Genomic DNA, 25,300 nt, shown 5'->3' with positions numbered 1-25,300 from the left:
TTTCTCATGCATTAAAATAGTAATAAATCCTGAAAAATTCTAAATAGTTGAATTCCAACTCTAGAAAAAATGTAAGGGGAAATGGAAAAGATCTCAGGTCTTTTCCCAAAGCTGACTAATTGTTAAGAGCTATATCTAGAGATATAGAGTCATTGCAAAAGGAAAGGAAGAAATTGGCTCCCAAGGGTCTAGGGAAAGATTTCTTTTTGTTTTAGAAAGGGAAGATATATTTTATATGCATATATATATATATATATACTTGAAGTAAAAATATAAATAAAAATATAACAAATATTTTTATGCCAGTGGAGGAAAGCTTAAAGAGCTAAGAAGGAAGGGATAATTGAAAAAAGAACTTGCACCCACTCACTCAAATCCAATTCATGTGCTTGTCATGGCGTACCATCCTGATGTCATGGTCTTCACTGAGAATGAAGGGAAAAAAAAATCATCATCCTCTTCAATTGTGAAAATTGTTTTCCAATCTTCTACATTCCCTTTAATCTTGGTTGCATTGGTTTTATATGTACAAAACTTTTATTTTAATGTAGTAACATTATTTTGCAGTTTATAATATTATCTGTCTCTAGTTTGTTCCCCTCTTCATATATTTAATAGACGGACTATTCATTGTTTTCCTAATTGGCTTATGGTATCACTCTTTAAATCTAAATTCTGTATCCATTTTGAACTTATCTGATACTGGGTGAGAGATGCTGGTTTATACCTAGTTCTTACCTTATCATTTTCCAGTTTTCCCAGAATTTTTTTTTATCAAGTATTAAGTTATTATCCAGAAGTTGGAGTCTTTGGTTTTTATCAGAATAGATTACTATAATCCATTACTACTATTTCTTTTATACCTAATCTATTCTACTAATCTACTTCTCTAATTCTTAGCAAGTACCAGAAAGTTTTAAAGATCACAACTTTATAATATAGTTTTAGATCTAAAGATCTAGATCCTTTTCCCCATCCATTTACTTTTTTGCACATTTCTTGAGTCTATTATTTGAAGATCAAATTTTCTGATCAGTTTTGGTCTTCTATTTCAGGTAAATTGGAAAGTCCTCCATTTTTGTGAAAATTCATCTCCTTCCCCCCAAAGAAATGTATATGCTGGAGTATACAAGGTAATTGATTCTTGGTTGTTGTTCAATATCCTTTGCCCTGTGGAATATCATATTCTAGGTGTTATGGTCTTTTTTTTTTAGGTTTTTGCAAGGCAAATGGGGTTAAGTGGCTTGCCCAAGGCCACACAGCTAGGTAATTATTAAGTGTCTGAGACCGGATTTGAACCCAAGTACTCCTGACTCCAAGGCCGGTGCTTTATCCACTACACCACCTAGCTGCCCCTATGTTATGGTCTTTTAATGTAAAAGATGATAATCCTGACTGGCTACCTGGCATTTAAATTGCTACTTTTTAATAGCTTACAATATTTTCTCCTTTAGCTGAGAATTCTTAAATTTATCTACAATATTCCTTTGAATTTTTTGTAGGGAGTCTCTATCTGAGGATGATTGATGGATTGTTTCAAAGACTATTTTATCTTCCTGTTTTTTTTCAGTTTTTTTTTTTTGCAAGGCAATGGGATTGACTGGCTTGCCCAAGGCCACACAGCTAGGTAATTATTAAGTGTCTGAGGCCAGATTTGAACTCAGGTACCCCGACTCCAGGACTGGTGCTATATCCACTGCACCACCTAGCCGCCCCCTATCTTCCTGTTCTAAGATATTAGGACAGCTTCTATGATAATTTCCTGCATGATAATGTATTCTTTTTTTCTGAGAGTGATTTACAGATAAGACCAATGATTCCTAAATTATAGCTACTGTATTTATTTTCTATGCTAGTCATCATTCCAAAGAGCTACTTTACATATTCTTCTTTTATTCCAGTTTGTTGGTTTTGTTTTCTTCTGTTAGCTTTTATGTAACTGTTTCCAATGGGTTGGAAAATTTTACTTATGATAAAAGCTATTTTCTGGGGGTAGGACCACAATGGTGGCATGAAGTTAGCAGAACTTTTCCCTGCACAACACTAAATGAAGCCTCTACAGAGGTACTGAAACTACAGACAACCAAAAAAAAAAAAAAAAAGAAAAGATTGAGATAAGTTTTCAACTGTATACATCATGGAGGTCTGTCTTTTGGTGGCGGGGGGGGGGGGGGGAGGAAGTAAAGCCCAGATAGGCAGGAAATCAGGGAAGCCAGTGGGACGTTTTTAGTCACAATGCAGTCCAGGTCCCAACAGCTTGCAACAACATAGGTCCCAGCAGGTGCATAGCAAGCCAACAGAGAGTCTCAATCCCCAAGAAAGTCTGAACCCTGGACTGGGGCAAAAGACAAGACTGGGTTGGGTCCAACCACTGCACAGACAGAGCCTAGTCAAAAAAGAGGAAACAAACAGGCAACATCTGGTTTGCATAGGCAACATCTTGGCCAGCAATAAAACCTCGGATTAGACCCCAGCTCCAGCACAAAAAGCTTTGTCTATACTCCTTAGAGCCCAGGAATAGCTCAAAAAAAATCAAAATAAGTAAAAAAACCCTAAAAGTCTAATCTTAGAAAGCAACTGTGTAGATAGAGATGATAAAAATGCCCCTTCAGAAGAAGAAAGCAGTGTTATATTGCCTACAAGGGAAGTCTCAAAGGGATCTAAGAATTGGACTCAAACCCAAAACTTCATAGAAAAACATTAAGAGATTTAAAACCAAAAAAGAAAGGAAGAAGAAAAATGGGGGTAAAATGAAAGCCATGCAAGAAAATTATGAAAACCAAAGAAATCAATTGCTTTAAAAGTAAAAATAATCAACTGGAAAAAGAACACAACTCTTCAAAAAATAAAATCCACCATCTGGGAAAGGAATGAAACTCGTTTAAACTTAAATTGACCAAATGGAAAAAGGAATGCAAGTCAGCAAATAGTAATATTGACCTACTGGAAAAATTTACTGAAGAAAATAAAATACTTAAAAATAGAATTGGTCAAATAGAAACCAATGAATCTATGAGACACCAAGATTCCATCAAACAAAGTCAAAGGGCTGAAAAAGTGAAGGAAATATTGTATCTTTTAGAAAAAGTAAGCAATCTGGAAAATAGATCTATAATGGCAATTCTATTCAAATTAAATTACTTATTTAGTGTCATACTACTCAAACTATTTTAATAGCTAGAAAAAAAATAGTGACAAATTTCATCTGGAGCAACCAAAGATCAAGTATGACAAGGGAACAAATGAAAAAAAATGTAAAGGAAGGTGACCCAGCTCTATCAGATCTAAAACTATACTAAAAGTGGCAGTCATCAAAACTCCCTGATTGGTTAAGAAATAGAGTAATGGATCGGGGGATTAGGAAACAGTAATAAATGACTACTGGGGAGGGCTGTAGCACTATGGATGGGGTGCTATAGAGATGAAGGGAGCATGTATACTTTAAAGGACAGCACATGAAAATATCATGAAAAGATTTTGCTTAACTTGTTGCTTTGATTACAATGGGAGGAAGTATGCTTAGGGTGGGGGGTGTTGTTATAAGTGCTTCATGAAATAATGTGGATTTGCATGATGCTTTGACTTATGAGAATTATTTGTTCATGGAGATTACTTAAAACGAGTGTAAGGTATAAAATGGTTATAATTTGATGTGATTCATGACTCTTGAGAAATGGATTTCTAATGAGACCAAAAAGAGAGGGTACTTAGTGACAAGGCAATACTGCTTATTAATCAATCATGGTTGCACTTTTAATGATAGTACTTCTATCAGGTTAGATAAAAGAAGTATCATTTGATAAAGGGGTTGAAAGTACAAGACATCATTAAAACAATAAAAATATAAAAGGAACAAGGCTAGGCAATAGTGCATAAATAAAACTAAGTAAAAAGGCATAAAGATCTATTATAGCAGCGGAAAAAAAGGGAGAGTATGAACACTGAGTAAAATCATATTCAATAGATTTGGCCCAGAGAGGGAATAATATGTAATTTCCAATTGGGCTTAAAAATTTATCCTATCCTACAGGGAAGTAGTGGGGAAAGGGGCAGAAAGGAGAAGAAGGAACTGATAAAAGGGAAGGCAAATATATAAGTGAAAATAAAACAAAAAAATTAAAAAGAAAAGTTAAAGGGGAAAGGGAAAAAATTGGTGAGGAGTAATAAGAGGAACGGAAAGAGAAAAGTAGAAATAGGGAAAGATAACATGTAGGGAAATAAAGAATTAGTCATCTTAACTGTAAATGTGAATGGGCTGAACTCACCTATAAAATGGAATCTGATAGCAGAATAGATTAAAAACCAGAATTCAATAAGATGTTATTTGAAAGAAACATATTTGTAGTATCAAAGTACACATAAGGTAAATGTAAAAGTTTGGAGCAAAACATATCATGCTTCACCTGAAGGGATTTTGATTCTGATCTCAATAAATAAAAGCAAAAATCAATCTCATTAAAAGGGATAAGAAAAGAAATGACATCTTCTTAAAAGGCACTATTGGTAATGAAGTTCTATCATTGCAAAACATATATGTACCCAGTGGCATAGCATCCAAATTCTTAGAGGAAAAACTAAGTGAATTACAAGGAGACATAGACAGGAAAACTTTAATAATCAGGGACCTTTCTCTGTTAGAACTGGATAAATCTCATCACAAAATAAACAGGAAGGAAGTTAAGAAGATGAACAAAATCTTGCAAAAACCTGAATATGATAGAAGCTTTGAGAAAAATGAATGGGTGTAGAAAAGAATATATCTTTTTCTCTGCAGTGCATGGCAGCAATATCAAAATTAACCATGTACAAGTTCATAAAAACCTTGCAACCAAATTTAGAAAGGGAGAAATAATAAATGCATATTTTCAGATGCTGAGGCAATGAATATTACATTTAATAAGGGGCCATGGACAGATAAACAAAAAGTAAATAGAAAAATTAAAACTTAATTTTAAGTAATGAGTAGAACAAACTGTATGAACAAAATTATAATGCATTTTGAACCCAAATAAAGTCAGATCTAAATAACTGGAAAAATGTCAAGGATTCATGGTTAGGTCCAGTTAATATAATAAAAATGACAATTCTATCCAAATTAAATTACTTATTCAGTACCATACCAATCAAAGTACCAAAACTATTTTACTAGCTAGAAAAATTAATAATAAAATTCATTTGAAGCAACAAAAATTCAAGAATAGCAAAGGAACTGATGAAAGAGCATGTAAAGGAAGATGGCCTAGCACTACCAGATCTAAAACTATACTATAAAGTGGCAGTCATCAAAAGTACCTGGTACTGCTTAAGAAATAGAGTAATGGATCAGAGAATTAGGATAGGTTCAAAAGAAACTTCAGTAAATGACTACAGCATCTACTGTTTTAAAAACTCAAAGTCATCAGTTTCTGGGATAAGAACTCAATATTTGACAAAAATTGTTGGGAAAACTGGAAAATAGGATGGGAAAAACTAAGCAAAGACCCACATCTCATACCTATACCAAAATTTTGTCAAAATGGATACAAAATTTAGACATAAAGGGCAACACCGTAGAATAATTAATAGACCAAACATCAGATCTATAGAAATGGGATAAATTTATGATCAAACAAGAAATTCAGTACATTATATACTGTAAATTGAATGATTTTGAATATATTAAATTAAAAAAAGATTTTACATTTATAAAACCAATGTTGTCAAGATTAGAAGGAATGTAGAAAGCTGGGAAAAATCTTCATAACCAGGAGTGCTGATAAAAGTTTCGTTTTTAAACTATATGGGCAGGGGTGGAGCCAAGATGGTGACAAGAATGGATCATGTCTTAGGGGATCTTTCCTAAATCTTCGAAACTAAAGTCTTTAACTAAAATTTCAAGATACAGAACCCACAGAGGGACCCAGTGAGACAGTTCTACTTAAGGTAACCTGGAAGAGAGCAGAAAGGCTCTGCTCCCCGGGGTTGGAGAGGTGGCCTGCCAGAGGGGTGGCCTGCCAGAGTGAAAGAACTTCAGCCTTCTGGAGGCAGGCCCAGGGCCATAAGAGCCACAGCTCACAGCAGCGGGGGAGTTTCCTGAGCTACGCCCCGGGAACACAGGGCACAAATTTGAGGAACAGCAGGGGGACCTCTGCCAGAGCGAGCATGTGAAGTCCAGCCCTCAGGTCACACAGCAAGCAGCATGGTCATGCAGCCCAGATCCAGGAAACAGAGAAGCAGGCAGAGCCAGTAAGCAGGAGCACCCAGGGCATGAGCCCATTGAGCTGAAGGAAGGAAGTGAAGAGAGACTACAGAGCTCTGTCCTCTGCCCCTGGAATAGGATTCTGGGGCTCTGAACACATTCAGATCCCGATTGTAGTCTAGGCCCCCCCATAGAAAAGCAAGGGCCCCCTCCACCTCAGCCCCATAACAGAGGGGGGCACATATGGTCATTCACAGACCAGGAGGGATGACAGAGCTTCACACACTGAGACCCTTGTGGGAGTGTCCCAAAAGCTCAGGAAGCACCCCAAAAACAGGCCTAGGCTGGGAAATGAGCAAGCAGAGGAAAAAGAGGAAGACCACTGAGAAATATATTATGTATGATCCCAAGAAGGATCAATATACTCAGTCTGAAGATGAGGAAACACAAGCTCCTGCATCTAAAGACTCCAAAAAAAACAGAAACAGGGAGCAGGCTATGACAGAGTTCGAAAAAGACTTTGAAAATCAAATGAGGGAGTTAGAAGAAAACCTGGGAAAAGAAATGAGAGAGATGCAGGAAAAACATGAAAATGAAGTCAGCAGCTTAGTCAAGGAAATCCAAAAAAATGCTGAAGAAAATAGCATGCTAAAACCCAGCTTAGGTCAAATGGATAAAACAGTTCAAAAAGTTATTGAGAAGAAGAATGCTTTAAAAAGCAAAATTGGCCAGATGGAAAAAGAGATAAGAAAACTCTCTGAGGAGAACAAATCCTTCAGGCAAAGAACAGAACTCAGGAAGATTGATGAATTTACGAGAAATCGGGACTCAAAACCCAAAAAAATGGAAAATGTAGGGAAATAAAGAATTAGTCATTTTAACTGTACATGTGAATGGGCTGAACTCACCTATAAAATGGAATATGATAGCAGAATAGATTAAAAACCATAATTCCATAAGATGTTATTTGCAAGAAAATGAAAAATTAGAAGAAAATGTGAAACATCTCATTCAAAAATCAACTGATATGGAAAACAGATTTAGGAAAGATAATTTAAAAATTCTTGAAATTCCTGAAAGTCACGATCAGGAAAAGAGCCTTGAAATCATTTTCAAATAATTACTACAGGAAAATTTCCCTGATATCCTAGAAGCAGAGGGCAAAATAGAAATGGAGAGAATCCACCAATCCCCCGAGAAAGAGATCCCAAAAAACCAACCCCTAGGAATATTATAGCCAAGTTCCAGAACTCCCAAGTCAAACAGAAAATATTACAAGCTGCCAGAAGGACACAATTCAAATATCATGGAGTGGAGCTGCAGTCAGGATCACACAGGACTTAGCAGCAACTACATTAAAAGCTCGTAGGGCTTGGAATATAATATACTGGAAGGCAAAAGAGCTTAGAATGCAACTGAGAATCAACTACCCAGCCAAACTGAATGTCCTCTTTCAGGGAAAAAAGATGGACTTTCAATGAACCAGGGGAATTTCAAATGTTCCTGTTGGAATGGCCAGAGCTGAACAGAAGGTTTGATTTTAAAATATAGAACTCAGGTGAAGCATAGAGATTGGAGGAGAAGGGGAAAATATGAGGGACTTAATGATGATGAACTGTATGTATTCCTGTATAGAAAATGATAATATTCATATGAACCTTCTCAGTTAATAGAGCAGGTAGAAGGAGCTTTTATAGTTGAAGCACAGGAGAAAGCTGAATTTGAAGATAAAATATGGTGTAAAAATGGAGTCAATAGAAAAAAGGGAAATGTAATAGAAGAAAGAAAAAGGAGAGGGGGAATAGGCAAGATATTTCATATAATAAGATTTTTTCTTTATTACAATGAGCTATTGCAATGATATGGAAGGGGGGAAGGCAAGGGTGAATGAGGGAAACTTCGCTCTCATAAGACGTGATTAGGAGAGGAAACAGCATATATACTCAATGGAGTATAGACATCTGGAGTAAGAAGGAGAGAGGGGGGGACAGAGGAAGGGGTGGGGATGTGAATGAAGGAGGAGAGGACAGACCATGGGGGTAGAGTGGTCAGATATAACACATTTTCTTTTTTACTTCTTGCAAGGGGCTGGGATTGGATGGCCTCTCCGGCACCATAGGACCAGGTGGATGCTGGGCCTAAGGGGGGGGGGGGGTCAGGGCCTCTTGGCCCCAGGACCAGGGATCTGTCTGCTGTGCCACTCAGCTACCCTACAACAGATTCAGAGTGAAAGGGGAGATAAAATATAGTACATGGTAGTGGAGGAATACGAAAGGAGGGAGTTGCAATCAGCAATGGCAACAGTGGAAAAATATGGAAGTAATTTTTGCGATGGACTTATAAAGAATGTGATCCACACACGATAGAGTAGTTGGTGTAGGATGAAAGACTGAAGCATATTTTTTTATTATTATTATTATTTTGGGGGAGTGCAGGGCAAATGGGGCTGGGTAGACTGCCTGGGGCCACATAGCAGGGTGATCATTGGGTGTCTGAGGTCATATTTGGACCCAGGTGCTCCTGGCTCAAGGGCCAATGCTCTGTCTGCCATCCAGCCACCCCTACCATTATTACTATTTTATTTTATTTTGGGTCTTTTTTTCTTTTTCTTTTCTTTTTTTTTTTTTTACAGGGAAGTGGGTTTGGGGTGGCTTGCATGTCACACAGCTGGGTGCTTGTTGGGTGTATGGGGCTGATATGGGCTCAGGTGCTCCTGGCTCCAGGGCTGGTGCTCCATCCATTGTGCCACCTGGCCATACCTAAAATTATTTCTATTATTTTTTTATTTTAATTTTTTTCTCTCCCCTTTACTTTATCCCTTAAGCGAGTTTATATTTTTGGGGGGAGGGGGTATTTTGTTTACTCTTAAACAAGAATATTTTATTAATGTATAAGAAACATTATTTGTACAAAATGAGAATAAATACATTTAAAATAAATAAATAAATAAATAAACTATGTAGAGAATAGCATCAAATTTATATGGTAACAGTTCATTCCCCAACTGATGATTGATCAAAGGCTATGAATAAGCAGTTTTCAAATGAGGAAATTAAAGCTAAATGTAATCCTATGAAAAAATGATCCAATTCAATCTTTATTAGAGAAATGCAAATTGAAACAAGTCTGAAGTATTTCCTCATACCTATCAGATTGATTAAAATTACAAAAAAGGGAAAATTATCAAAATGTGAAAGGTTGTAGGAGGATTAGTACATTGAAGCATAACTAATTCAACAATTCTGGAGAGCAATGTGGAACTATGAGCAAAGAGCAATTAAACTATTCATACCTTTTGACTCAACAATTCCAATTCTAGGCTTATATCCAGAAGAAATCATAAAAAATGTGGAAAGTCCTACATGTTCCAAAATATTCATAGTAGTTCTTTTTGTAGTGGCAAAAAATTGGAAAGTAAAGGCATGTCCATCAATTGGGGAAAGACTAAACAAGTTATGGAGCATCTATATTATGGAATATTGTTGTTCTTTAAGAAACCATAAGTGGTCAGACTCTAGAGAAGCATAGAATGAGTTACAGTTTCTGATGCTAAGCAAACAGAGCAGAACCAAAAGATCAATGCACATATTAACAATATGGTGAGATAATCGACGTTGATGGAAGCACCTCCTTTCAGCAGTTCAGAGAGCTAAGATAGACCAACTGTGGACAATGCTATCCCTATCCAGAGAAAGAACAACAACAACAACAACAACAACAAAAACCTTCAGATTCTGAGGAACAATTTATAAAAATTATCTCTTATGTATTTCTTTCCTTTAATCCTAATTCCTCATACCGAAAATGACTAATCATCAATGTTTATCACAAATATGTATGTACAATGTTAACCTGACTGTTCACTGCCAAGATAAGGGGAGTGGGAATGGAGGATCAAAGAAAATATTGTAACTTAAAAATATACATATGTGTATGGATGAATATTGAAAAAACTTTCATTGCATGTATTTGGAAAAATAAAATATTAACTTAATAAAAAAAAGTGTGGATCAAACAACAAACCACAAACAAATCAATCACTTCATCCAAGAAAATAACAATGAGGCTTCATACCAAAGTTTATAGAATGCAGCCAAAGCAGTTTTTAAGGGAAATTTTATATCTCTAAATGCCTATATGAATAAAAATAGAGAAAGAGATCAATGAATTGGGTATATAACTAAAAAAGTTAGTAAAAGAGCAAATTAAAGATCTCCAATTAAATACCTAATTAGAAATTCTGAAATTTAAAGAAGATATTAATAAAATTAAAAGCAAGAAAGCCATTGACCTAATAAATAAAACAGACTTAGTTTTATGAAAAAAAATACAATAGATAAACCTTCGGTTAATCTGATTTTAAAAAGAAAGGAGAAAATCAAATTATCAGTATCAAAAATGAAAGGGGTGAATTCAACACCAATGAGAAAGTTGTTAAAGAGATACTTAGGGGCATTTTGCCCATCTCTGTCCCAAAATACTTCTCAGATTAACCGAAGAGGAAACAAAATACTTAAATAATCCCTTTTCAGAAAAAGAAATTGAAGAAATCATCAATGAATTCTCTAAGAAAAAAGTCTACAAATCCAGATGGGTTTACAAGGGAATTCTACCAAACATTTAAGGAACAACTAGTTTCAAATATACATGAACTATTTAAAAAATAGAGGGAGAAGGAGTTCTTCCAAATTCATTTTATGAGACCAATATGGAGCCAATAAGTAAAGCAGAAAGAATCAAAACAGACCAAGAAAATTATAGACCAATGACTATAGTAATTTACTATTTGATAAACTCAAAGACATTATTTTCAGGAATAAGAAATCATATTTGACAAAGCTTGTTGGGAAAACTGGACAATAGTATGGCAAGAACTAGGCACAAAGGCACATCTTACCACTATACCCAAATAAGGTCAAAATGGGTACAGGATTAAAGCATAAAGGGAAATACCAGAGTCCAATTAACTGATCAAGAAATACACAATCTGTAGGATCTATAGAAAAGAGAGAAATTTATGAAAAAACAAGAAATAGAGTACATTAAAATTATGAAATAGATGATTTTGACTATATCAAACTGAAAATTTTTTGCACTAAGAAAAATGCTACAAAAATTAGAAGATAAACAGAAAGCTGGTATACAATTTTCACAACTATGGGTTCTGATAAAAGCATCACTTCTAAAATATATAGAGAATTTAATCAAATTTATAAGATTAAAAGTCATTCCAAATTATTAAATGCTCAAAGGGTATGAACAGGTAATTTTCAATCAAAGAAAATAAAACTGTATATAATCATATGAAAAACTGCTCCAAAGAATTACTCATTTGAGAAATTCAAATGAAAACTGCTATGAGGTACCGCCTCATACCTATCAGATGGACCAAGATGAAAAAACAGAAAAATGATCCATGTTGAAGAGATTGTATGAAGATAGGGACATTAATACACTCCATTTGGTGGAGTTGTGATCAATTCAACCTTTCTGAAAAGCAATATGAAACTATTCTCAAAAAGCAATTAAACTAATTGTACCATTTGACCCAGCAATACCAATACTAATCCTACATCCAGAAGAAAACATGAAAATTGGGAAAACTCCCAAAATATTCTTAGCTGTCCTTTGTGGAGTGCCAAAGAATTGGAAATTTGAGGAGATGCCCATCTGAACAAGTTATGGTTTATGAATATTATGTAATACTATTGTTCTGTAAGAAACCATGAATGATTGGACTCTAGAGAAACATGGAATGAATTACAGGCACTGATACCAAGTGAAGGGAGCAGAACCAAGAGTTATCTTACACATTAACAACAACATTGTGAGTTGATTCACCTTGATGTCTGTAGCTTTGCTCAGAAGTTCAGAGAGCCAGGACAATCCTGGGAGAAACGTTATGGACAATGGTATCCACATCCTGAGGAAGAAAAACAAAACAAAACAAAAAAAGCTACAGATTCTGAATAAACACTATGTTCACTTTTTAAAAGTGTCTCATGTTTTATTCTTCCTATCTCAAAGATTTCTTATTCTCTCAGTCTTAATTCCTTATAGAGAAAATTACTTATCTATAACATGGTAATGTATATATGCTGTTCACCTCTGAAGGAAGGGTCCTGGGAAAGGAAGATGGAAGGAAATTTGAAAAACTTTTATAACATGCAATTGTAAAAGTAAAATAAAATATCAATGGGGGGATTTCGACTTCTTTTTCCATTTGGTCAATTTTTCTTTTAAAAATATGTGATCTCGGGGTGGCTAGGTGGTGCAGTGGATAGAGCATCATTCCCTGGAGTCAGGAGGACCTGAGTTCAAATCCAACCTCAGACACTTAATAATAACCTAGCTATGTGGCCTTGGGCAAGCCACTTAACCACATCGCCTTGTAAAAAAATATGTGATCTTTGATTAATTTTTTATAAATCTCCTGCATAATTCTCATCTAATAAATAAAACTAAGAGTTGGTTTTATGAAAAGTCAATAAAAATTGATAAGTCTTTGGAAAATATGATTACAAAAAAGAAAGAAGATAATCAAATTACCAATATCAAAATTGAAAAGGTTGAGTTAACCACCAATGAGGAGGAAATTGAAGAGATAATGCAAAACTACTTTGCCAAACTCTATGCCAATAAATTTGATAACTAAAGGAAATGGACGAATATTTAATACTACCCAGATTAACAGAAGGAAAAATAACATGCTTAAACAACCCTATTACTGATAAAAATTAAAGAAACCATCAATAAACATCCTAAAAAAGGCTTCAAATCCAGATGCATTTATAAGTGAATTTTAACAAATATTTGAGAAACAATTAATTTCTATTCTACATAAACTATTTACAAAAATAGGAGGAGTTCTGCCAAATTTCTTTCATGACATACCTAAACCAGGAAGAACCTAAACAGACAAAGAAAATTATAGACCAATCTCCCTAATGAACATTAATTCAAAAATCTTAAATCAAATATTAGCAATGAGATTACAGCAAGTTATTACTAGGGCAATACAACATGATCAGGTTGGATTTATAGCAGGTAGGCAGTCCCTTAAAATAATAAATGGTATCTATCTAAAACCATCAAAAATATTATATGCAATGGGGATAAACTCAGGAATTCCAATGAGATCAGGGATAAAACAAGGATGTCCATTATTGCCATTTCCATTCAATATAGTATTAGAAATGCTAGCTATAGCAATGAGAAGAAAAAGAAATTGAAGGAATGAGAAATGGTAATAAAGAAGTAAAGCTTTCATTCTTTGCATACAATATGATGGTATACATAGAGAACCCAAGAAAAACATCTAAAAATCTTATTGAAACAACTAAGAAATTCAGCAAAGGAGCAGTTACAAAATAAAACCTTTAATCGTCATCAAATGATGATTAAATATGAACAACAAAGTTCAACAGCAAGAGATAGAAAGGCAAATTCCATTTATAATAACAGCAGAAAACATTAAATACTTGGAAATCTACCTCCCAAGAAAAACCACTCCTCTGGATGAGAATAACATTTTCCATAGCCAGTCTAATATGGTTGTCTTAATTCTCTGAACTGCTGAGAGGAGCTGCTTCCATCAAAGTTGATCATCTCAAAATTTTGCTGTTAATGAGCACATTGTTTTCTTGGTTCTGCTCCCATCCTCTCAGCATCAGATCCTATATTTCATTCCTTGGGTTTTAGAACCTGATACATTCAATTTTTTTTTTTAAAATATCTCTTATCTATCTCTTTCCCTTCATCTTAATTACTCATATGGAAAATGGATAATCTGTAAACATATTTAGTACAAATCTACAAGCACATTTAGCACAAATATATGGACAATATTAACCTGGCCATTCATTTCTGAGGGCATGGGGCTAGGAAGGGAGGGTGAAAGGAAATTTTATAACTTAACAATATACATATGCATTTGGTGAACATTGAAAAACTTTCATTAAATGTATTTGGAAAATTAAAATATAAATCAAATTGATAAAATCAAATTATTATTTTTAAAAATATTTTGAGAGTATTCTTTAATGAGATTGATTTATAATTTTATTTGTCTGTTTTGGCTTTTCCTAGTTTAGGTATCTTTACTATGTTTATATCACAAAAGGAGTGTAACAACTCTTTCATCACCTATTTTTTAAACAGTTATATAGAATTGTAATTAATGATTGTCTATAAATATTTAGTTGAATTCACTTATAATTCCACTAGACCCCAGAGATATTTTTCTCTTTGGCAGTTCATTGATAGCTTGTTAAATTTATTTTTTTAATGAATATATTTAAATATTTTCCTCTTCTATTAATATAGTCAATTTATATTTTACTTATATTGTCAAATTTTTGTCATATAGTTGAACAAATTATATCTGATTTATTTCTTTAACTTCATCCTAACTGGTGATGAATTCACTCTTAATTTTTAATACTGGTAATTTCATTTTCTTTCCTTATCAAAATTAAATTAGACATCTATTTCATTAGTTTTTTCATAAAACCAATTCTTAATTTTATTTATTAGTTCAATGGTTTTCTTTTTTCCATGTGATTAATTTGTCCTTTGATTTTCAGAAATTCTAATTTGGTGTTTAATTGGGAATTTTTCATTTTTTTCTAGCCTTTTTAGTTGCAAGTCTAATTCATTGATCTACTCTACTTCTCTTTCATTCGCAAGATTTTTTTGGGGGGGTGGTTAAGTGACTTGCCCAAGATCACACAACTAGGTAAGTATTAAATGTCTGAGGCTGGATTTGAACTCAGGTTTTCTTGACTCCAGGGCCAGTGCCCTATCCTTTGTGCCACCTATTTGTCCTCTATTCATAACAATGTAAAGATATAACATTTCCCCTAATAATTGCAGCCACAAATTTTGGTATTATACCCTATCACTGTCATTGTCTTGGATGAAATTGCTGATTATTTCTCTGATTTGTTCTTTGATCCATTCATTCTTTCAAATTAGATTATTCAGTTTCTAATAATTTTCTTTCCCTGACCCCTTACTTCATATATTTATTGCTTTCCTTCATTTGATTGTGAGATTTTTAAAGAACTAAAAATGGTCAAGGTTTGTGTAGGTGTCATGTACTACAAAGAAGATGTATTTCTTCCTTTCTCCATTCAGTTTTCTCCAGATATCTATCATATCTAAATTTTCTAAAATAGTATTCATCTTCTTAACCATTTGTTCTTATTTATATTATGGTTAGATTTATCTAATCATGGAAGATGAAGGTTGAGGGTTTCCACCAACATTATTTGACTCTCTATGTCTTCCTGTAACTTCTTTAGCTTCTCCTCTAATAATATCGATGCTATGCCACTTGGTGCATTTATGTTTAATATTCACATTTCTTCATTGCCTATAGTACCTTTAGGAACATGTTTCCATCCTTATCCCTTTTAATTCAGTCTGTCTTGTCTGAGTTCAGGATTGCTATCCTTGCCTTTTTTTTTTTTACTTCAGCTGAAGCATAATATATTCTGTTCCATCCATTTACCTTTACATTTTATGCATTTCTCTGCTTAAAATGTGTTTCTTATAAAGAATATATTGTAGGATTTTGGCTTTAAATCCTCTCTGCTAATAGCTTCTGTTTTATGGGAGAGTTCATTCCATTGACATTCACAATTATGTTTACTTTCTCTGAATTTCCCTCCATCCCATCTTCCCTCTGTTTGTACTTTTCCCTCTCCTTGTTCCTCCTCTTCTGTGTTTTGCTTCTGACTGCTGCCTCTATCATTCATCCCTTCTATCTGCCCCTTTGCCTTTTACTCTCCCTTTCCCCTTTTAATTTTCCTCTTCCTCTCCCTTCCCCCTTTTAATTTTCCTCTCCATTTCCCTTTTTTAATCAACCCTCCTTCCATTTTCTTTCTATTTTTCCCCCTCCTCCTTCCCTGTAGTATAATATAAATTTCTAAACTCAATTTGAAATGCATGTTATATGCTCCTTGTGCCAAAGCTTTTGAAAGTAAAAATTACTCAATGCTAATACCCTTCTTTCCCTCTTCTATTATTGGTCCTTAATGCCTCTTTATTATTTATTATTTATCCTCCTTTGTCTCCACCTTCTTCTCCCAATATAATTCTTTTTTTTAACATCTTAAATTTTTTATAGCTGTCTTCTACCCACACCCTCTATCTATATGTACCCTTTTCAATTTTCCTAATAGAAGTACAATTCTTTGGGGGGGGTTTTTGCTTTTTTAAATTTTTTTTTTGCAGGGCAATGGGATTAAGTGGCTTGCCCAAGGCCACATAGTTAGGTAATTATTAAGTGTCTGAGGCTGGATTTGAACTCAGGTACTCCTGACTCCAGGGCCAGTGCTCTATGGACTGCACCACCTAGCTGCCCCCAGAAGTACAATTCTTTAGGCTCATATCCATCATACTATCAAAATCAGTTTGTGGATCTTCTACCCACACCCTCTATCTAAGTAAGCACTTTTAAACATTACTAACAGAAATACTATTGTCAAGAGTTATAAGTATTGTCTTCCCATGTAGGGATGAAAGGAGTTTAATCTTATTGACTAACAATTTTTTCCTTTCCATTTTCTTTTTTACATATATTTCGTAATTCACATTTTCTTTTCTGTTTTTTTTTAAATCAGGTAAGTTTGAAAGTTCTTTATTCAATTAAAAATTCATCTTATCCCCTGAAAGAATATATTATATTTTGCAGGGTAGTTGATTTGTGGTTATAATCTAAGTTCCTTTGCCTTCAAAAATATCATACTTCACGTCTTCTAATCCTTCAGTGTTGAAGCTGACAAGTTCTGTGTAATACTGACAGTGATTCCATAGTTGAATTGCTTCTCTTTGGTAATATGAAATATTTTCTCTTTTTAACTGAGAATCCTGGAATTTGGCTACAATATTCCTTGGAATTTTTATTTTTCTATCTCTTTCTAGTAGTGATTGATAGATTCTTTCAAGGAATATTTTATTTTCTTGTTCTAGGATATTAGGACATTTTCCTTGATAATTTCCTAAGAGATATCATCCAGGCTCCTTTTTTGAAAATGATTTTCAAATAGACCAAAAATTCATTAATTATGTGTTCTGGATGTATTTATCGGATGCACTTTATATTTTTTTTCTATTTTTTTCAGTCTTTTAGTTTTTCTCTGATGGAACCTTGGCATCTCATAGAGTCATTGGTATCCTTTTAGCCATTTCTAATTTATAGGTCTTTGTGGTTTTCGGTTAGTTTTTGTTTTTCCATTTCCAGATGGTAAATTTTACTTTTAAAGGAGTTATTTTCATTTTCCATTTGGTCATTTTTACTATTAAAAGCATTATTTTCCTTTTCCAGTTGCTTTCTTTTTCTTGTTGACCACTTTTATTTTAAAAAGTATTATTTTCTTCAATCAATTTTTCATAATCCTCTTGAATGACTCATTTTTTTCCTCACTTTTTCTTCTTCCCCTCTCCTTTGGATTTTAAAATCTATTTTGAACTCTTAAAAAACAACTTTTTGCATTTTAGGACAATTCATAATCCCCTCTGAGGCTTCACCTGTCGTCATTTTATTACTGCTTTACTTTTCTGAGCTTTATATGGTTAGCACATTTTTATTTTTTGTTCATTTTCAAAGTTGAACTCTTCCCCTGGGGTGCAGAGTATCCAGTTGCAAGCTTTCTGTGCTGGGATTACCCTCTGGCATTTCAGTGTTCATAGTTTTCTTCCTGTATTAAGAGAGACTAACCCTATCTCACCTGTTACAAAATGTGTTCTTTGACTCAGACTCTTTGGAACTCTCACTTCTGACCTGCTGCTCTGCTGCTCTGCTGAGCCAGTCTGAACTACACTGTTTAAGTGCTTCTGACTAGCTTTTCAATTCTCCTGCCTATGCTGGGTTGCACTCCTCTTTTAACTATGTGAGACAGATTTTTTCCTGACGTTCCTCCATGAAATATTGTTTAATTCTGTCCCCCCCCCCCGGGTTTTATTTCTTTAAGGTCTATTTAAAATCTTCATTTATTGTTGTTTCAGGAAAAACTTGGAAAACTTCCTAAGTTGTGCACCACCATCGTGGTTCCACCCAAGAAGAGCCTGAATATGAGGATTACTGAGCAACACTGAGTGCAAGGCTCAGATAGAGAGTTTGAATTGATCATAAAATCAATTTGCCTGTTCAAAATTCTCTAGATATGTTTGAGTATTGGAAAATAGAAGTAGAGAAAAATCTATATGTGTCTGGCATTGGAGTGATATGATATAATAAAATATCATTCAAAATCCATTTGCTATTTTCCCACTTTGAATTTTCACTTTGAATTTTCCCACTTTGAAATTTCTATTGGACTCTATCTTCTTTTCCTCCTACTCACCCATATCAGAACCTGGAAAATAAATCTATAAATACTACCACATATGCCACCTTAAAAATATGCTATGGTACAAAAGTTTATTTGAAAGACAAATGGCATTTTTTCCTTATAAAAATATGGTAGCAGACAGACTTTGAGGTCAACTATCAATTTTATTTAATCTTTAATGTACTTGAATAACTCAAGTCACATTGAGAAGTCAATATAGCATCTTGAGAATGTGTATCAAGGAAACAAAAACAAAACAAAACAAAATTTGAAAATAAAATAATAAAACTAGGTTTTGACAAATACTCTTTGATATTGATGACCAAAATTAACAAAGGCTAAAGTTTTTATCTTTAATCTATTGCGATAATGAGATGCTAGATAAAGAATTAGAAAGATATTTGAAATTAATCTAATAAAATTATCTCATTTTATATATATAACACCAAATTATCACCAGATTTGGCAGATTGGCTCTTCAGAGGATAGTTGATTCTTGTTTTCCTTCAATTTCTAAGGATAATTTTGCAGGATCAATCAAGTTTCTAATATTTTCTAATATAAGCCTCCATTTTGTGTTCTACTTCAATATCAATCAACCAGGGGATATCAAAGAGATTTTACTAAGAGATCTTTACTGAGATTTTGTAGAAAGGACAAAAAATACAGAAATTACAGAAATATTTTCATTTCTTCCTAACTTCCAAGCTGAGGTAATAGTTTCTCTGCATACAAATCCCTGAGGAACACTGATTGAAAATTGCAGACCTCATGTAATGTGGCCAAGCTTAAAATTAAAGTTTTTCATTAATGATCAATGTTTTCTCCCTTTATGGAGTCCTCATAAAACTCCACTTAAAATTATATTTCTAAAGAATTCTGTTATTATATGTACTCTGTAGAGTCCTGAAACTGAATTTCCTTGATAACTCACCTTTCAATGAAGATGTTGTCATCAGCTAGTGCTATAGGATTACAGTAATATTGCAGTGAAGGTGTTGATCTGCATTATTAGAGGAAGCATCCTTACTGGGGAGTTCCTTATACCACTCACATGTCCACTCTTCATTCTTACTCTATAAATTTAGCAATGAAATTCGATATTTTAGTCTCTGACTAAATGTATCTCTAACCTATAAATCCTTTGCTCTAGATGTTGTAGATCCCATTTTATGGTGGAAGGACCTTACTACTGACTTCTCCTTTCATTTCTTTCTTAGTACAGTAGATTTGGTGTGCAAAGAATTGCCTTTTGTCTTCTCTTATAAGACTCTTGGTCCATGCACTGTGAAGGCACTGCCCTTGACCTTAACAGTTAAAGAAATAAGGAATATGTTTTCCCTTTTTGACCTCCTAAGAAATTCCCATTGATCATCAGGTTATAAGATTTTAAATTTACCTTTCTTTTCTTTTTTGATGTCTCTATCCTAAAATGCCTTATCTTTAAACTTTAGTTTGTCTTGGTTGGTTTGCCTGAAGCAAATTCACTACCCAGAGCTTAATTATTTTCACTCTCCTTTGAGTTTAGAATTTACTTTCTCCATTAAAGTCTTAAATCTGGATTATCCTTTATGATTATCTTGCTGTGTACCTTTCCCTGAGCCTTACATACTCATGCTTCTCTGAATAGAATTTCTTCCCTCTCTGATTTTTTTTTCTTCTTTGGTTTCTCTTACTACTAATGAAGCAGGGAAAATAATGTAATCTTTTTTTCCCTTTCTGTATTATAAATAAATACAGAATAATCAGTATTCCAAATAAATATTATAAGTTTGTTTTGTATTGTTATAATCCTTTCCCTTCTGTATTGAATTTGTATTAACAATGTCCCAGTCCTCTCCAACTGACACAAGGCACTATGTCAAAACAGTAAAAATTTTAATACAGTTAGCTGTTTCTCCATTTTCTGTGATGGCCTTGTGCTAACAAATCTAACAAAGGTACTCTGTGATATGTACTCATATTTCTCTTGCCTGCTCTCAGAAAAGAAGTCATCTGGGCTGGTATCTTAAAGGCTAAACTGGAGTCTCCAAGTTATTCATCTGGGAGGAATATTAAGACATGGTAAATTACTTGAGCCATCTGGACACCAATTAGCTACAGCCCTAAATTTTGACACTGAACAAAATCTCTCCAGACTTGAGCAATGAAAGCTGCCTTACATCTCCATAGTCCCTCCCAGCCCCACCCTACCTCCTCCCTAAATCCTCCCACAACACTTATTTCAAAATTTCTCTTTAAAATTCTGATTCAATCAAGTTGCTGCTGCAATTTCAGATTCAGTCTAATTTACTATAGCAACTGCCATGTCATCTTTGCCTGGCTAACTTTTTAAAGAAACTCATACACTTCCATAAGAAATTTAATCCACAAAACTTGTAGCCATTTATAGTAACAAATGAAAAAAATTTGTATACCCTTACCCTTCTGGATCAAAGAATTGTGTGAATTTTTTCCACATCTAAATCTGCAATATTTTACAAGCCCCAGTAATACCTACCTCCAGTCAACTTTCAGCTGACATCACTCACACGTTAAATCTGGCAGAAAATGTAACAATAACCAATAGACATCTTTCTCTTACCTAAATACTAGCTCCAAATACCTCTTGACTCTAAATTTTTTTCAAATATTCATATATTTTAAGAGATAGTAATTAAGTAAAAATGACTGTGATAGGTTCCAGATCAGGGGTAAAAAAGTTTTTTAAATTTTGTTTTTTGCCAATTTGGATATTTATAATATCATTTGCATGCTACATTTGGTCAAACATTTAATTAATTCACCCCTAAAAAACTCATAGAATCATTTAATTTCGAGTCCTGTCTGTGGTTGTCCACGGCAGCACGATGATCTCATGGGTTTTATATGTAGGTTTTATATTTCATGGGTTTTATGTGCAGGCTGAATGTTCCCCATTCCTGTATTAGATAGAGAAAAGGGAAAGTGGTCTTTATTCTCAAAAAATTTATTTAGTTGAAGAGACCACACAGTACACAAAGACACATACATATTTTATATATTTACATATTCACTTATTCTAAGAGTCATTTGTCACCAAATTAATGTATTGGAGAAATTTATGGAATCTTATCTTGAATTTCTTTGAGCCAAGCAGCCCTCACTATAATTGCTGTAGTGAGAAACCATTATTTATCTCCCTGGAATTTTATCTGTGTCTCTCATGTAATATGTTTACATTCTTCCTATTATTAATATATCACTAGTAGTTCCACTTACTATGTACTAGAGCAGGTTTGTTCAAGCTAAGACCTGCCAATCTTAGCCTTCTGAGCCCATCCAAGCAGCGTAGCACATTTGTTGTTGTTCTTTGTTGTGTGTTCTACACTGTATTCATGAAACAGTATGAATTTTGCACGTAGACCTTGAGGAGTTTCTGTTGGAATGAGTCCCAGAAGAGCTAAAAAGGTTATAAACCTCTGCCAGAGAGTATTACATTATTCAGGGCCCAAAATTTTAATATAAATTGATAACATGGAGAATATCCAAAGGAGGGAGCCAGCACAATAAATTTCTGGAACATTCTATGTGGCCATTTGATAGAACTAGATATGTTTTCTCTTGAAAAGAAAATTTAGAGCACACAAGATAGCTATCTTCATGGATTGTAAAGATAGTTATGAGGAATTAGGATTGGATTTGACTTCAGATGGGAAGACTAGATGCAGTGATGGGAAAGGACACAGGGGCAAATTTAGACTTTTCTATGTAAAAAAAAAGTCATTCAAATGGTATGGGATGGTTCAATATCTAGTGGGTTACCTAGCCCTAGAAGAGACAGAATAGAGTACTGGAGAGAGCAATGAACTCAGTCAGAATGACCTGACTTAACAAAAGGACCAAGTACATCAATTGATGTATTTTTTAAGATATCTGAAATTTGATAAAACTTCTGAAAATTTCATCCTTTATGAGATTTTGTATCTGTGTGCTGTCAATAACATTTTTAAACAAATTTTCTAATTAAAAATAAATAAAATATATTATTTTAACTATAAGAACCAGATATGTCATATAACTTGATCCTTGAAAGAATTCTAAAATTCTTGAATTTCTCTCTTTAAAATTTGTCTCAGATATGCAATAACTTTGTGATATAGGGCAATACATTTAAATTTCCTATGCCACAATTTCTTCATTTGCAAAATTGAAGCCTGTATTTGATATTCTTTTAGGCTCCTTTATCTTCTAAATATATAATCTTGTATATTTTGCATAAGTCTTTAAGCATTGACTGGGCACCAAATATATACATATATATATATATATACATATATATATATATATATATATGTATGTATTTTAAGAAAGATTCTTGAGATATGAATTCAAGTAGATCACTCCCTTCCTCAGAAAAGAAACCTAATAGTAAACCTTTTTTAAGAGTGAGAGATAAATTTAATCTCTCTTTTCCAATGAATAAATAATGTGATATCTAAAGAACATTCTGTTTGAATTAAGGGCTTTGAAGTAATTAAAATGGTCCTGCCTACAATAAAAAAGACTTAAGGCAGTGCTCTGAGCTAATAGCATTTTACTTAAGAGTCCATGGTTCCCTTTAATGAATTGAACCTCAGATCTTTTTCACAAACTGAGATGCCCTTTCCTTCCATGGACCTACTTTTTACAGGGATTGGTATTTAGACATTCAAAAAGGCTAACTCAAATACAGAATAAATCCATTGGTTGACATATGATGCATAAGCTAAAAGAGGTGAAATAAATGTTATCAGAGGCACAAGTTGGGCAAAGAAAAAATCTTTGTTGATGTCACAAAAAAAGGGCCTAGATGTAAATTTTTCAAGAAATTATCAAGGAAAACTGTCCTGATATACTAGTACAAAATTAAAATAATGAACTGCCTTGATGTTCTAGAACCAGAGGATAAAATAGTGCTCCAGTCACCTCCTGACAAAGATTCCAAAAGGAAAACTCCCAGGAATATTTTAGTCATATACCAGAGTTCCCAGATTAGAGAGAAAATATTGTAAGTACCCTGAAATAACCAGTTTATAGCAAAATGGAGTCACAGTAAGGATAATAGAAGATTTACCAGAACCTGCATTAAAAAATCAGAGAACTTGAAATACAATATTCTGGAAGACAAGGGAAATAGATTGAAACCCAACACTACCTTCAGAAAACTGAATCTAAGTCTTCAGGACAAAAATTGAATATTTAATGAACTAGAGGACTTTCAAGCATTCTTTTTATTTTATTTCTTTATTTAAAGCTATGGGATTAAATGACTTGCCCAAAGTCACACAGGCAATTCTTAAGTGTCTGAGACTGGATTTGGAGAAGAGCAGCATAGAAAATTTGATTTTCAAATATAGGACTCAAGAGTAGTATAAAAAGATAAACAAAAAAAGGAATTTAATAAGGGACTTAATACTGCTTTCATTCCTACATGGAAAGATGATACTTACAACTCATAACTCATAAGAACTTTGTCATTTTTAGGTCAGTTAGAAGGAGAATATATAGATAAAGGTTACATGTGTGAGTTGAATATGAAGGAATGATGTCATAAAAAAGGAAATTAAGGGGCAAGAGAGAAATGTACCAGGAGAAAGGGATGGAAGAGATAGAAAGGGGCAAATTATCTCACACAAAAGAACATCAAAATTGACTCAAAAAGGAAATAACACACTCAGTTGAATATAGAATCTATCTTACCCCTCAGGAATATAGGAGGGGAAGGGGATATGATAAGGAAGGGAGTGATAGAAGAAAGGAAAGACTGGGGAGAGGATAATCAGAAGCAAAACATTTTGAGGAGAGATATGGTGAAAGAGAAAAGAATAAACTGAATGGGGTCTAATATGAACTGAAATATAGTTAGCAATAATATTTTTTTTTAAAATTGGAGCAGGTTTCTTTGATAAATGCTTCATTTCTCAAACATATGGAGAACTGAGTCAAATGGAAAGGGACATTCTCCAAATTATTACCAGTTTTCAGATGAAGCAATCAAGGTTATCTATATAAATTTCGTGTGTGTGTGTGTGTGTGTGTGTGTGTGTGTGAGTGTGTGTGTGTGTGTGTGTGTGCATAGCATATAATAAATTGCTGTAATTCACAATTAATCGAAGAAATGCAAATTAAAACAATTCTATGGCACTCCCTCATACCAATTAGATTGGTTAATAGAAGAGAAGAAGAAAATCACAAATATTGGGGAGGTTATGGGAAGAATGTGACATCAATGCACTATTGGTGTAATTGTAAACTGATTCAATCATTCTTTAGAGAAGGAGAAGTTTGGAATTGCATAAAAGTTGTGAAGCCATGCTCTTTGACATAGTAATGTTAGGTCTATATCCCAAAAGAAATTAAAAGCCAAAAGGGAAAAAGATTTTTTGCAAAGCAATGGGGTTAAGTGACTTGCCCAAGGTCACACAGCTAGGTAATTATTAAACATCTTGGCTGGAAATGCACTCAGCTCCTTCTGACTCCAGGGCCACCTAGCTGCCCCCTCACAGCAGATTTTTATCTTGTGGCATTGAATGGATATCCTAATGAGGCATGGCTAAAAAACAATGATATATAAATAGTAGGGCATAGCTAAACAACAGCAGTGTATAAATGGTATACAGTGCCATTGTTCGGTGAGTACATGTGACTGTGATGGAATACCATACTGTTGTGGGAAATAATGAGTAGGATTCTCTCAGAAAAATCTGGAAAGACTTATAAGAGTCAATGCAAAGTGAAATATAGTATATACAAAGTTATAGCAGTATTAAAGACAATCAGCTAT

The sequence above is a fragment of the Macrotis lagotis genome, chromosome X (assembly GCF_037893015.1).
Source record: "Macrotis lagotis isolate mMagLag1 chromosome X, bilby.v1.9.chrom.fasta, whole genome shotgun sequence".
Classification (NCBI taxonomy): domain Eukaryota; kingdom Metazoa; phylum Chordata; class Mammalia; order Peramelemorphia; family Peramelidae; genus Macrotis; species Macrotis lagotis.
The sequence above is the reverse complement of the archived record's forward strand: the minus strand, read 5'-3'. Positions refer to the sequence as shown.